Here is a 14,255-nt window from a genome sequence, read left to right on the forward strand (position 1 = left end):
ATTATCATTGGAGACAGAGATACCCTCATCATCAGCACATAGGCAAGTGTGTGTTTAGACTGTGGCTAAGGGTACAGTCAGCTTTCAGGGAAAGTGATACCTAATTCTATTTCTCTCTGTGGAGAAATTCTTTCCACTTCTGTCTCTTCCTTTTACCAAGAGTCCTCCTCATGCCTGCTGGGATTATCTTTCCAGAACAGATATCTGATTAGTCTATCTCCTTGGCATAGTGTGTAGGTCAGGTGGCCCTGTGATTTATCATCTGTCTGGGACGCTCTTGAGAGTTAATTAGACAGGCATAAACCAGAACCGGCCCTGGCAAGCTGGAACCCCTGGTCGTCCCGCAGAGAAGGTGCCTGACAATCTCTCCTGACCCTCCCTGCCCAGATCAACCTCTGGGCAGTACCTGCCCCTCCCGTGCTTCAGGTTCTGCACCTCTGCCTTTCCCTGCTTCTTTTTCTTTTCTTTTTTAAAAAAGATTTTATTTATTTGTTTTTAGAGAGAGGAGAAGGGAGGGAAAGAGAGAGAGAGAAACACGGATGTGTGAGAGAAACATCAATTGGCTGCCTCTTGCACGTCCCCAGCTGGGGCCCGGCCTGCAACCCAGCCAGGTGCCCTGACTGGGAGTTGAACCTTTGGTGTTCAGGATGAGGCCCAACCCACTAAGCTACATCAGTCAGGGCGCTTCCCTCCTTCTCTGCTGGACGAGCGAGTGTCCTCGATTCTAGACCAGCTCCAAACACAGGGCCACGTACTCCCATGGCAGAGTCAGGGGTGGCCCTGTTTCCGTGCACCTTGAACACAGCACTGACTGGAACACCAGCATTTGTTTTCTGTGTGTACCGTCTTCTGTAGCCTGTGAGCCTCCCAAGGTCAGGGGGTTAAATCCTCTCTGTGGGTACCGCCAATGTGTGGAGGGTGTTTTGCATGCGTTAAGTGCTCAGTAAATATTAGTTGATAATGAATAAATAAATTCCGTAACTAGAGAATCTGGTATTCTTTTCAATAAATACACTGAGATCTGTGTTGTAAATAAATGTTTATGACTACGTTTTACTACGGAGCCGCCGCCTGTACTGGTATCCAGGAAACTGAGCTGATTCCCACCTAAGTGAGCACAGAGAAACGTCATACTCTGAGCGCCTTGTCTTCTCAGTGGTGAAGACAGTGACATGCACACCGCGCTTCCATTGTTCACTGGGACAGGACCGCTCTAGGCCACACACCACCAGACGAGCAATGACTAATGTCTGAAGTGCACTGAATTGTGTGTTGGGCCCCAAAACTCACAGACCCTGGACTTGAACTTGCCTCGGACCTGTAGGACAAATCCCGTATTAGTGTCTGCTACTTAGAAGTCTCTGTGTGAAATCCTTGGGTGGATCTTCCCTGTCTAACCTGTTTCTGACAGCGGTGAACACCCACAGGAAGTGAAAGGAAGTTCCCCAGACCAAGACTGAAAAATGTCACCTCCCACTGGGTGAGCAATGGGTACACGCCCCGCAGCGTGAATTCCCTGTGTCAGTAATGTTTTCCCTGTCCCACACCATTAATCTTGGAGCGACGAGCAAGGACTGGTATGTCTCCCTCCATCAGAATTTCCAGTTACTTTGTACAGTGAGGAAGTAGACGCAAATGCGTTTCCCCACTACGATGGCCTTTTAACTAATGGGGCCTTTAGGACATATAATTTGAATATAGTTGCCAGAAAATAAGATCTGTGAATAACGGAGAGGTAGAAGTTCAGAAGATGAGTACAGTACGTGAAGGTGTCACAGAGGGTCACTAGGTGGTGACAGCGGTGTCCACAGCCCCTGAGAACTAGGAGAATCCACAGCACTGAGAAGTTTGGTTTTAGAAAGAGGATCAAATTTCCCGAGTGGACGTTTAAGGTTGTTAAATAAATCAAGGGAGCTATGGAGTGTATTCTTCTGGAGGCCTCTAAAAACAGAGCAGTTATGAAGCAGCCAGGGATGAATTTTGTTTAAATCTGACCACTGTCAATTAATGGCTAGAATCTCTAAGCTCTCCCTGACCCTGCAGTCTCAGGAAACTACACAAATCACCAGTGAAAGAGGAGCCGAACCCAGAACCAGAGGGGCCTCCAGAAGTTATTTGGCCTGCTCCCTGTCAACAAATAAGACTTCTATTTTTAGGTATCATGAGGATGAAAAGCATGTGGAGTCTTCCATCATTCAATCAGTCTCTGACAGTCAAACACTTGTTGGGGGAGTGGGGAGAAAGAGGGAGACAGAGAGAGAGAGAGAGAGAGAGAGAGAGAGATAAACATTGGTTTGTTGTCCCACTTAACTGATACATTCACTGGTTGATACTTGTTCGTGCCCTGACTGGGGATTGAACCTACAACCTTGGTGTATAGGGACAATGCTCCAACCAACTGAGCTACCTGACCAGGGCTCAGCTGTCACTTTTTAAGTGTCTATTTCTGTTGCTGCCATTCCTCTGCTCCTCTGGATGACCTCCTGTGTCAAGCCTGTCTTCCTTTCCTGGACTCTCAATTCCGTTAAGTTTGCCAAATGGCCTAGAAAAACTGTAAATTCTGGTAGGGGCTCGGATGGTTCTTTAGAAGGTGGTAGAGGACATGGAATAGAATTTAAAATGAGAAATTCAATGAAATTAGAAATGTTGAAACTTCCACAGGGCAGGAAAGGAACTGACAACTAACCTTTTCTTGGGACAAATGGTAGCATACTCACCACCACCTTCTAGCACAGTTTGAAATGAAAAGCCTTGCCCTGGCCAGGAGGTTCAGTTGGTTGGAGCACTGCCCTTGTGGGTTAGATTTCCAGCCAGGGCACCTACCTAGGTTGTGGGTTCGATCCCCCCTAGGGGGGCATACTGGAGGCAACCAATTGATGTTTCTCTCTTACACTGATGTTTCTCTCTCTCCCTCCTCACTTCCCCTCTCTCTTAAATCAATAAAAACATACCTTGGTGAAGATTGAAAAAATTAAAAATTCTTAGTATTACTTTGAAGAAATAAGACTTTTAGCACCCTCCTCCTCATCACCATTCAATTACCTTTGGGAAATCAAAAAAGCATTTCCATTCCACATGCAGAAATCTGATTTTGCTGAGGCAATCAGACACAGCGCCTTTCTATTCTTCAGGAAAGCAACCCACACAGAGGGCTGACAAAAAGTAAAAGCAATGGTCCCTTGACCCACTGTTCCCTTCTTTTATGCTTGTTTTAAATTGCTCCTATTTTTAGTTCTTTTGATGGTTAAGTCCAATCACTAAACAATACGCTTACACTGCTTATCAATTTTAGCTGTTATGCACTGACTTCCTTTTATGACAGGTCTGCATTTGTAAGTTGTAACCTCCTCTCCTCATCTATAACTTATTATAGTTCTATCACTTTCGATTACCTTGATTACATTACATAATATGATATTTCTCCCATCAACAAGAAACCATGTCTGCCTTGCCCAATGTATAAGGTGAGGGTATCAGCGTCCCCGCCTGCCTTTTAGTGCTTCCGCTTCCCTCCCGCCGCCCACCTCCTGTCAGCTGTACTCTCACACCCTCCAGGTTGAGAATACTTCTTTTGTAACATCTTCAATAATGCACTCTTGGTCTTACTCCCAAAAGGTGCGCCTATCCCAAGCATCTTGATCTCAGCCAACGCTGCCCCATCTACCAGGTGCTCCAGCAAGAAGAGATCCTCTGCCTCCCTCTCACCCCGAGGAGTCCAGTCATCACTTCCTCCCAAACAGTGTGTCACCTTCTCCACTGCTGAAACGCTAGTGTGAGTCGTCACCTTTGCTTTCCAGGACCACCCACTCTCTTGTCCTCTGTAATAATCCATCCACTACAAGAGGGCCAGAGTGAAGTTTCTGCAATATCATCATTCTGAAATATCAATTAGGTCCCATTACTCCCCTTGCTAACAGAGGGTCTCTCATTACAACCCCCTACAACCCCGTGCCGCTGCCCACGAGGCCTTGAGTGAGCTGGCGTGGGCTGTCGCTACCTTCCGTTCTCCTGCACTGCCCCCTCATTCACCGTGCTCCAGCTGGACTGGCCCTTATCCTTCACTGCCACAGCTAATCCCTGTTTTAGGGCCTTTGCTCCGTGCCTTGGGGACGTCCCAGATCTTTTCCTTCTTCTCATCTTTTGAACTGAAGTGTCACTCCCTCTGAGAGGTCTTCCACGGGAGCAGAGCAACCTCCTGTCCCTGGCTGTGCTGTGTTGTGTCACCCTGGTTTTCCTCTTCACAGCACTCGAGAGTCACCTCGCTTATGTGGGTGTGTTGTCTGTGTGTCCCCCTTCCGGAATGTGAGCACTGAGAGCGACTGTGTTCCTGCCTGGGTCCCCATCACCCAGGACAGTGCCTGGAACATAGGAGGCAGTAAAAAATATTCTCAGCTCAGTGTTCTGCAACATGACTAAGGCTTCTATGCTTTGCCTCAGATTAATTCCAAAAGCTGGAAATAAAACAGTGTTTTATTACTGCAACCATGTAATTATTACTCTTGACTTAAATATGTTCTCTCTTGAATGTCCCCCCACCTCCTGGAATTTACAATGACCTTTTCTCTATTATGGTCTAGCTTTTTCAAAAAAATTGTTTTATCCTCATTCAAGGACAATTTTTTCACTGGTTTTTAGAGAGAGGGATGGAGGGAAATAGGGAGGGAGGGATGAGAAGATGGAGATAGAGATAGAGATAAAGATAGAGATAGAGATAGATAGATAGATAAACATCTATGGGTTGCTTTCTTGTATGTACCCCCCATCTAGGAATCAAACCCATAGCCTGGGTATGTGGGTATGTGCCCTGACTGGGAATTGAACCTGAACCTGCAATTTTGGTCTATGGGCTGAGGCTCCAACCAACTGAGCCACACCGGCCAGGGCCCATGGTCTAGTTTTTTTAGGACAGAATCAAACTCCTTGGGTTTCCCAGGTACCACTGACTTCAGTCCTCTATCTTCCCGCTCTGATCTGGACTGACTGCTCATCCAGTCTGTACCACAGCTGCCACCCGAACTTTTCTGCCCTCCTGATTTACATCCGCCACTTCTTGGCTCTCACATCTTCCTCTGTCTTTTACCTCTGTTTGCTGGAATGTATTCCCAGAAAATGTCCTATGGAAGGGTGTATGAAAAGTCTCTGCTTGTCTGACAATTTTTTTTTCCCTTGCTTGTTATTTTTTCTTTTTAACTTCACACTTGACTGATACTTTGGCCGGGTGAAGAATTACAGATTGACAACCCTTTAAAGACAACTTTCCATTGTCATTTGGCATGTAGTATGCGTGACGAGCATTCACATACACCAACGCTTTTAGATGCACGCTCAGCCCCAGCCGAGACTCCCCATTAACGAGAGTCACAGCGGACGAAGGAAACACGACTGCATCAGTACTGGCGAAGACGACTCCTGTTGATGCGCACAGGAAGAAATTTGGGAATGCCAGCTTACTCAAATTAACTGAGTAAGGCTGGATTATAGTATGTTGAGTAAAGAAATTCAATGTTATTTCTTCCATATATAGACAGCGTTTTCACAAATTCTTTTCTTAGTCAGGCTAAATACTTCTCTGTAATCCGTTTCAGAATAATTTCAATTAACAAACCTCTTTTTCACAACACTCCATAGCTCACCTTCGCGGTTCCCAGCCCAACCACAACTGCTTTCCATCATCTACTCGTGAACTCGGATGGTGAGGAACGGTGGCTTGCTCCCTGTGGTACCTCTGGCACCTCACTGACACAGAAGTCCTGGCACTTTTGAGTTGGGGCTCACTATGAAGGCTGAGGAAATGAAAGCAAAGGCATAAAAGGTGAGGTACAGCTGAAGCCCTCTGAAAGTCAAGAATTATATTCCTACTGAGTTTTTTAGGGCCCCAGTCCTAACAGAGAGACAGTGACTTTCAGAGATCAGAGCTTTGAAGCCAGAGAACTTGGGTTTGAATCTGATTCTGCCCTGTCACTTTTGAGCTACGTGATCGGGGGTCAATCATTTATATGTTCTGAACCCCAGTTTCTTCATCTGTAAAATGGACATAAGATTGTCTGTCTTGCAGTAGAATGACTCTGAAGGTTAAAGGAGATAATGTATGTAAATAAATTGGCAAAGAGCGGCATCTTGAAAGTAGTTATTAATAAGAGCACTAAAAAGTAGATACAGAATCAAACCCAAAGCACTAATTTTGATGAAAAAATCCAGCATCTATATACTCTTTGCATGATGAAACTATTCTATAGTAAAGCTAAAATAACTAACACGTTTCTCCATCTGAGGCTCCCTGAGGGGCAGGTACACCCTTCATTTCTCCAGCAGCCCCACCACCACCTGCGACCGGCCCTGCCTGCACAGCTCAATGCATTAAAAACCTTCGGGTGGGCGCCTCAAGCTACAGTCTTACATTTGATTTCCTTTGTATCCTTTTACTTACTGATGAAAATGGTGAATGACTAAAGTAGAAATAAGGTTTTAGTGCTTTACATTTATAATGAATTTTGTTTGGTTAAATAACATCATATATACATGTGGTGGGACTAAAAAAAGGAGGAGAGGGACCTTTTGGGTGACCTGAAGCCATCAGATTATTTTAGTCCTACGAGGTGCAGTGAGTTCTCTGTGCTCAGGGGCTCCTCATTCCACCCTACCCCACGGCCTGCACTGGCCACCCCCTCTGGGCGGGGCTTCTCCTCATTTTGTTTTGCCTCCGTTATCTTGTAAGGATTGTCTGTTTCTTTGGCATTTGCCTGGATGACTGCCCTTCAGAGAAATGACAGCTAGATTGAGGGTCAGGAATAAGCTCATCATACAGACTCCAGAATTCCCAGAGTGATTCACTGCTTAGCTGCCTCCCCTAATCAGTCCACCGTGTTCAGCATGCCCACAGCAATGGGAAAGAAAATAGGGCTTTTTAAGGGGTAGGCTCCCTTTTTCCAAAGGTGGGGCTTCACATCAAGGGAGAATTTTTGTTTTGGCTGGTGGGCAATCAAAGCCCTCATCTGAGAGGCGTGAGAACAGCAGAGAAGGAGGCGCGCCAGGCAGACAGGAACCTCAAAGCCACAGAAAGCCTTACATTTGGTTCCTTTTTACCTACTAAAGAGAATCCACTAATAGAATCCGGGAACAAAATCACAACAAATTTAGCTCATGGCTAGGTAGACCAGGGGTGAGTCAGGGAGAAGAGGAAGCAAGTCAAAGTAGTTATCGTCCCAAATGTGCGGACTCGACAAGCTTGCTATCTGCCCTACTTGCTATCTGGGTTCCAAGTATGGTGACTACTGACAAGTTTTTTTTTTTTTTTTTTTTCCGTTTATTTTGTTTTTTAGATTCCACATATTTTTTTTTATTGTTATTCAATTACAGTTGTATGCCTTTTCTCCCCATCCCTCCACCCTACTGACAAGTTTTTAAACAACAGGCTTCATATTGGAGGAAATATAGGACTCCTGACCTTCTGAGGTTCTTGCCCCTCCGTCCGGGATGGAAGCGATGAAGGGTGGTGCACTTAGGAATCGGCGTTAGAGTCACCTGCCAAGGCTTTCTGAGGACAATGGTGACTTTCTAACTCTCATCTTTTATAAAAGGAACGTGAAAAAGTTTCCTAAACAGTGCAGAACTCCACAGAAAATTCTGTAATACCTATCCAAAAGACCTCACATACAGTCTGGAGATCAAAATGACCTAACTTGGACTAAAGGATAGGGCGGCTCTCCGTGTGCCTGTGAAATGTGCTTCTGTGAGCGGATACTCACATTTTCTCCATCTGCTAAGCATCGGCTTTGATTTAGTACTGACTCTTTCAACAAAGGATGAGTGATTCAGAATAGAGATAATGGGTAATATCTGACACTTAATCAAGGTTTGCCGGGAGCCCCGGTGTTTATTTTTATACCTCCCCTTTTGCCGAAGGTACACTTTCAGGCTTGAGTCCTGCTCTCCTGAACAGATGGCTATCATGGAACTAACGACAATGCCGAGTTTATTTACCAGGGACTCGCAGTCCAGTCACAAACTACTGAATATGATTTAGCTCCCACTAGTGACAGTTGGAAATAGAACCTAAATAAGAATCCAAACAGATGGAACTTTCAAGATTCAGAAAAAAGTTTCAAAGAGACCCTAGAGTTAGCTAAAATGCTTAGGTTTATAAAACGTAAGAAATGGTTGGCAGAAATTGTATATAAGAAAGTAGCAGGCTATGGCTTATATAAAACAAGGTATTTGGCAACAATGTTTCCCTTTGTTAGTGGCCCTGAGTTCTGTTTCCCCCCCCCCCGTAAGAAAGGTCCAATAAACTGCCACAGAACAACTGAGGGTCCTGTGGGTAATGAGTCTCAAGGGAGGTGGGATGTCAGGGTCCCCACGTGTGTCAGGCTTGAAAACTGTACCCCAGTCTTCTCAGCACTGCCCACTCCCTCCTAATCACAGCATTAGGGCTTTCACCAGGGAGTAGAGCAGCAGCGTCCGAGCCTTGCTCACGGGAATCCGAGTTAGCTGCCCGTTTAGAACACAGCCACGGCTGGATGTTCAGGTTCTCGCCTGCAAAACAGACACCTGGAGCTTGTCTGTACAGTAGAAAAAGTTAAACTTTTGAGTTCGAAGCTACCGAATTTAGGATAGGAATAAATGAGCTAACTTTTAAAGACCAGAATATACTTCCATCTTGTCTTCCTCCTCCTGGTTTTTTTTTGCAAGTTGGCTTTCACCACATCACCGCACTAAAAAGGCACTTTCAAAGGCCACCAAGTGAGATGGACTTTTGCGGGTCTTCATCTCCTTCTATGCTGAGGACTTTGACCATGTTGTCCTCTTCCTCTTTCTAAGAGATTACTTTCCCCAAGTCTCCTCCCTTTTTGACCTCCTATCTATTACAGATCCTAACACAGGGGCTGCCTAGGGTTCCAATGTGGCCCCTCTTTTCACCCTTCATGTTCTTCTTGGCGACGTCCTCCTGCTTTGGCATGAATTCAAATTCATTACCTTGCCTTCAAGTTCCCTACCTGGTCATACACACATACCTTTAGAGTATTTCTTGCCACTCCCTTCACACAGCCTCTGATGTCGCCACACTGGACTGTTTCACAGTTTTCAGAACAGGGCTCATGCATTTTCAAATGTGTCCTTTATGACTTTGTTCACACTGCCTGTGTCACCTGGCCACCCTCCCCAGACTCCAGATCCCACTTCCCAAGCTTATCGAGCGCTTTCTTGAAGCATCACCGACATACGATAAACTACGCATTCAAAACATGCAATCTGAGAGGTTTAGAGATGTGTCTAAACCTGTGACAGTACCACCACACTCGAAATATCCATCACACCCAGTTTCCCGTGCTCCTTTGCAGCACCTTCTTCTTGCCCCTCTCCGCCCACTCTCCTTTCCCAGACGACCACTCATCTGCCTCCTGTCATTACAGATTAATTTGCATTTTCTATGGTAAGTACATTTTCAGGTGGGCTTCTTTCGCCAAATGTTCACTTTGAAATAAATTTTGAAATTCACCCATGTGGCAGTGTGTAGCAACAGTCATGCGTTTTATTGCTGAGGAGAAGTCCACTGTGTGAACTCACTGTATGAGTGCTAATCAGTGGATGAGCGTACTGCCCCTGTTAGTGGACATCTGAGTTATTCCCCGTCGTCGGCTGTTACACACACAGCGGCTGTGAAGGTTTGTGGTGAAGTTTTCACGTGGCTGTGCGCTCTTACTTCTCTTAGCTAAACACCTGGGAGTGGTGTGGCTGGAATACATGGTAGACGGATGTTTGACTTCTTAAAAAACTGCCCAACTGTTTCCCAAAGTGATTCTATAAAGGGACAATACAAATTATCCAATTACAGTGATCCAAAATGGAAAATTATCAAAAAATTATCTAATAGTGATCAATCTTGTCTTGGGGGAAAACATTCAGTCTTTTAGTAAATATGATGTTAGCTTTCGATTTTTCATGGAGGCCTTTTATAAGATTGAGGAAGTTATTTCTATGCTAGTCTGTTTTTTTTTTTTTTTAAAATCAGAAATGGATGTTGGATTTTGTCAAAATGTTTTTCTGCATCTATTGAGACATCATAGTATTTTTCTTTTTAGTTTATATATAGTGAATTATACACAGGGTCCGGCAGAAGTAACGCCTGCTTGAGTGTGGTTGGTAGGGTAATAATATGGGTGTAATTATTTATAGTTTTAATTTGAACATTTAACCTAATATTATATGGTGTGCTTGAGTGTGATATTGTTATATTATGGAATTGCATGTTTATGATTTTATAACACAGGATTTTGTAATAAAAAGGGGCATTATTTGTGCTGGACCCTATATATTGATTTTTGAATGTCAAATCAACCTTGCGTGCCTGGGACAAATCTCACTTGGTCATAAGATGTTATTTGTTTTATATGTTGTTGGATTCACTGTTTCCTTCTCTATACTGCTAGAGTAGATGTACTAATTTTTGCTTAGAGTTTTTACATCTATGTTTCCAACGGCTATTGGTTTGTAGTTTTCTTGTAATATTTTTGTCTGCTTTTGGTATCAGGATAAACCTGGCCTCAAACAATGAGTTGGGAAGTATCTCTTTTTCAATGTGCTGGGAGAGTCTGTATAGTACTGGTTTTATTTCTTCCTTAAATGTATAGAACTTACCAGTGAAGCCATCTGGGCCTGGCGTTTTCCTTATGGGAAAGTTTTGACTGCTAGTTCAATTTCTTTAATAGCATAGAGCTATTCCAGTTCCGTATTTCTTCTTGTGTGAGCTTTGGTGATTTGTGCCTTTTAAGGAATTTGTCCATTTCATCTAAGCTGTCAAATTTATTGGCATAAAATGTTAATATCTCCTTGTTATCTTTTTAATACCTATGCATTCTCTGTGAGTGTCACATCTCATCCTGATATTGGTAATTTGGGTCTTGTTTCCTTGTCATCTGACGAGATGCTTATCAATTTCATTTTAGTCTCACTAATACTTGCTATTGTTTTTCTGTTCTCTATTTCATTGATTTCAGCCTTGATCTTTATTGTTTTCTTTCTTCTGATTTCTTTGGTTTCATTTGCTCTTATTTTTCCAGTTTTTGAGGTGGAAGCTGAGGTCACTGATGTGAGACCTCTCTTCTCTTCTAGGTTGCTATAAACGCCCTTGTCAGCCACATCACACAGGTTTTGGTATGTTGTGTTTTCATCTTCATTCAGTTCAAACTACTTTCTATCATTCCTTTTAATTACCTCTTCGACCCATTGGTTACTCTGAAGTGTGCTATTTAGCTTCCAATTATTTAGGGACTTTTTCAGAGACCTTGTTACTGATTTCTGACTTTACTTCATCACGGCAGGCGCCTGGAATCCTCTGCAGTAACTGTGACTCGTGTCGTGGGCCAGAATACGGTCTATCTTGACTAACGTGTTTTTGAAAGAAAGGTGTATTCGGACCTTGTGACTTTAGGTAGAATGTTCTATGAATGTTAATTAGGCCAACTTAGTCGACAGTGTTGTTCAGGTCTTCTATGTGCTTCTGTATTTTCTGTTGATTTGTTCAATTATTGCGAGGGGATATTGAAATGTCAACTGCAGTTGTGAATTTGACCACTTCCGCCTTTGTTCCTATCAGTTTTTGCCTCATATATTTTGAAACTCTCTTATTGGGGCAGAAACATTTATGTTTGTTTTGTTCTCTTCATGAACTGACCTGTATTACTTGGTTACTGTTACTTTCTGAACAATTAATTACCTTTTTAAAAGATCGATTGCAGGGAAGAATCATATATTTTACCCTTGTAGCTATTATTTCTGTGCTCTTTATTTACTTGTGGAGAGCTATATTTGTATGTGGTAACTTTTTATTCTTCCTGAAGGACTTCCTTTATAACAGTTCTTGTACTGTGAGTCAACTGGCAGTAAATTATTTCAGCTTTTGTGTATCTGAAAAGTCTTTAATTCACCTTTGTTTTTGAAAGCCATTATTTCTTAGTTTACAATTATAGGTGGACAGTTTTTTCCTAGTACTTTAAAGATGTTGTTTCACTGTTTTCTCACTTTCATTGTTACTGACAAGTAATCTGCTACACCCTTATCTTGATTTCTTTATGTAATGTGTCTTTTTCCTCTGGCTGTTTTTAAGATTTTATTTCTATTATTGGTATTGGGCAATTCAATTGTGATATACCTTGGTAGTTTCCTGCATGATTTTTTGTGCCTAACTTCTAGGATCTGTGGGTTTATAATTTTTTCATCAAATATGGAAAATTGTCAGCCATTATTTCTGCAAATTTTTTTTGGTCTTCTCCCTATAGTTGAGGACTTCATTTACACAGACATTAACCACCTGATGTTGTCCCATGGTTCACTGAGGACATAATTCTTTTTCTAAAAAACTTCTTTTTTTCTCTTTACTCTTCATTTTGGACGATTTTTAATGCTGTCTTCAAGTTTACTAATCTTTATTTCTACAACGTCTAATATACTGTTAATTGCATCCAATGTGTTCCCGTGTCAGTTTTTACTTCTATAAGTTTAATTTTGGTCTTCTTGGATATCTTCCACATCTTTAATTGCCTGTTATAATACAGTGATAATAACTACTTTAATGTCATTGTTGGCTATTTCTAAGATCTGAGGCAATTCTGGGTTGGTTCTGATTGACTTTTCTTCTCAAATGAATTGTATTTTCCTGTTTCTTTACACACTTGCTAATTTTTATTTGAATGTAGACAGTGTGAATTTTACCTATTGAGTGCTGGATAATTTTGTATTCCTATAAATATTCTCCAGTTTTGTCTAGGTTGCAGTTAATAGGAAATAATTTAATCCTTTTGGGTCTTGTTTTTAAATCTGTTAAAGGAAACCAGAGCAGTGCCAAGTCCAAGGCCAATTACTCCCCAGTATGAAGCACGACCTGCTGTGCACTATAGTTAATGCCCCGTGAATTATGAGGTTTTCCAGTCTCCGTGAGTGTGGGCACTGTTATCTCTAATCTTAAAAAAAAAATTTTTGTCCTCCAATAGTTTCCTAATATACATGTACTAATCAGTATTCAGATGAACACTTAATAGGGACAGACCCCTGCAGATCTCCAGAGTTCTCTGTCTGTGCAGCTCTCTCCTCTGTTACTCTGCCCTGCAAACGTTAACTGCCCTGGTCTCCCAGGTCTCCAGGCCCCACTACGGTTCCCCTCCTCCGTGCCATGACCTGGATATTTTCTCAGGGCAGTATACGGGGACAACTGTGAGGCTCACCCCATGTGTTTACTCTCTTTCATGGATCCCTGTCCTTCACTGGCTGGCACCCAATGTCTTAAAAACTATTGTTTCATTTATTCTCTCTGTATCAAGTAGGAGGGTAAATCTCCCCCTCGTTATGCCATCTTGGCTAGAAGTTGAAGCCTGTTACTTTTTAAACTTAGAGATCTCCTTTGAAGCCTAGGACCAACACTACTTCCCTTTGATGAAGTTTCCCCAGAACACTTTCCTTTCTCTCACTCCCATCTAAAGATACACTCTGATCTCTAGGCTGTAAGCCACTCTCTTTATACTCCTACAAGCTCATTATTAGCCATACCTTTGTCTCCCTTAAGAGACCACAAGCTTCTTGATGGCAGGGCTAGGCCTTTGTATCCTTGTGCCTAAGACAATGTTTGATATGTGAGCGACCCTCCATATTGTTTCCTTGTTTCTATGGTGCTGGCAACCAACGCTGACTTACGTTATTTTTCCCATCTTAACCGTTTGTAAGTGTACAGTGCAGCAGTGTTAAGCACAGTCGCACTGTTACAAACAGATCTCCAGAACTCCTTCCTCTTGCAAGTAGAAATATATGTTTTTAAAAATGAACAAACTTGGTGAAGACTTTTAATCTTACAGATAATCCACAGGACAGGAGAGGTCGATCTGCTCAAGGGCTTGCAGCGAGCTGATGGGAGAGGCAGGACCAGAGCCACACTCTGTCCTGTCAAACACACCTCCCTGATACCTGCCAGGTCTGTTCATTCCTCAGTGCATGTGCTGAACACAGAAGGCCCAGAATCGCCACGCATCAGATAAGCCTCAGATGTGGAAAGCCGGAAGTCACCAATTCTGGCATAATTTAGTGAGACTGGGTGTTTTAAAAAAATCTGGGTTAGCAAGTGATATAATATCCTTTAGTAAAAATGATCCTTGATTATTTTTTTCCTGACAAGGAGTTCTCTGAGTCATCACGTACCATAAGGCTGCTTTCCTATTCCATTTTATGCCAAATCATTTTTCTCCTTATATTCTCAAGTCATTTTCTTTTCA

General features: G+C 42.8%; 1 protein-coding gene across 2 annotated transcripts in view; it reads right to left on the reverse strand.

The window, feature by feature from the left end:
* Nucleotides 1-14,255, reverse strand: part of MYO1D (myosin ID) — a 310,477-nt gene that overhangs the window by 66,719 nt on the left and 229,503 nt on the right. The window lies entirely within an intron of this gene.

This window comes from Desmodus rotundus, chromosome 9 (assembly GCF_022682495.2).
Source record: "Desmodus rotundus isolate HL8 chromosome 9, HLdesRot8A.1, whole genome shotgun sequence".
Classification (NCBI taxonomy): Eukaryota; Metazoa; Chordata; class Mammalia; order Chiroptera; family Phyllostomidae; genus Desmodus; species Desmodus rotundus.